Source organism: Myotis brandtii, unplaced genomic scaffold (assembly GCF_000412655.1).
Source record: "Myotis brandtii unplaced genomic scaffold, ASM41265v1 scaffold64, whole genome shotgun sequence".
Lineage (NCBI taxonomy): Eukaryota > Metazoa > Chordata > Mammalia > Chiroptera > Vespertilionidae > Myotis > Myotis brandtii.
In genome coordinates, this window is record NW_005370460.1 from 760,873 (window position 1) to 762,176 (window position 1,304).

At 61.3% G+C, this 1,304-nt stretch overlaps 1 protein-coding gene across 1 annotated transcript in view; it reads left to right on the forward strand.

Annotated features, from left to right (window-relative positions):
- ATF6 (activating transcription factor 6) overlaps window positions 1–1,304 on the forward strand; it is a gene marked incomplete at its 5' end in the record, with an annotated part of 138,225 nt that overhangs the window by 133,060 nt on the left and 3,861 nt on the right. The gene's annotated exons all lie outside the window — the stretch shown is intronic.

Here is a 1,304-nt window from a genome sequence, read left to right on the forward strand (position 1 = left end):
TCACGTAGCTGCTCAGCGGCCGGGGGTCCTGCTGCCTGTGGATGCCGCCCAGGGGCGTCGGTCAGAGGCAGCTTCCGGGCCCTGCCCTGGGTCTGTGCCTCCCCCGTGGCTGTGGAGGGAGAGGCTCTTCCTCCAGGGAAAGGTGCTGTACAAACAGCCCTCCCACATCCGTCAGGACAGGCGGCCGCTGGCTCTCCGTCTGAACTTGCAGCGCCAGCCATCGCGTCGTCTTATCCTGTGGGCAGTGGTTCTAGCATTCGAGTGAGTTTTCTGAGCACACCTTCCTGTGTGACGCCACGCAGAACATTTCGGGCTTTGCTTTATGAAGAAGAGGGACGCTAGGCTTTCTGATGGGAACCTTTTAAGGTTCCTTCGTGGTCTGAAACTCTGGCTCTGCGATTCCTGTTGGAAGCTGAGCCTCCTCAACATGATGGCAGAGACTCTGCAGAGAAAGAAAGGAAGGGAGAGGGGGAGAAGCATCGATGTGAGTGTGCAGCCTGCTCGGCTGCCTCCCGCGCGCCCCACCAGGGATGAACCTGCCACCCCGTCTGTACCCCGACCGGGAATTGAACCGCAGCCTCTGGGGCACGGGCCACGCCCAACCAGCTGAGTGCCCGGCGGGCGGGAAAGCCTCCCGGACGCTCTGAGAAGTTGTGATGCCCAAACACTGACTGAAGCAGTTAAGGGGCCACTGTGTCCAGAGGAAGGTGCTCTCGGCCGGCTGGTCACGCCCAGGTTCGGGCTGTCCTCTGCCGGCAGGGGCTGGCTTGGGGTTTGGTAGGAAAGTGCTTCTGAACGTTGGTCCAGTTTCCATGGGTCCTGGTGCCAGTAGCTTAGTTATGAGAAGCAGGAAAGTGGGCCATCTCTAGGCTTGAGCCCCAGCCAAAGCTCCAGGCTCGGTGGTTTTACCCCGTGTGCTGGGCCGCACTGTGTGTGAAGTCTTTACCATCTTCTAGTGGCGGAAGCTCTCGGACCTGACCCCCGCTGCCATGAGCACGGAGCGAGCCCAGTTGGTCTTACAGGGACACGGGTGACACCTCCGCCCGCCTCCCCGTCAGAGGCTCCAGCTGTAACTCCTTCTGGCAGAGGCAGATGTGCTGGTTGCTAGGAGCTCCCTGTGTCTCCAGAAGGTTCCGTTGCCACGAGCAGCATGACTCGCTAACATTCTTCCCGGCTGATTGGGGAGGTTCCCGTTCTACACCCGAGACATGCCAGCTGTTTCCCCAAGGAGCCAATTCTTAGCGGCCCTTGGGGGAGCGGCCCTCGGGGAAGCGCACTGGGGGAGGGGGAGGAGCGGCCCTTGG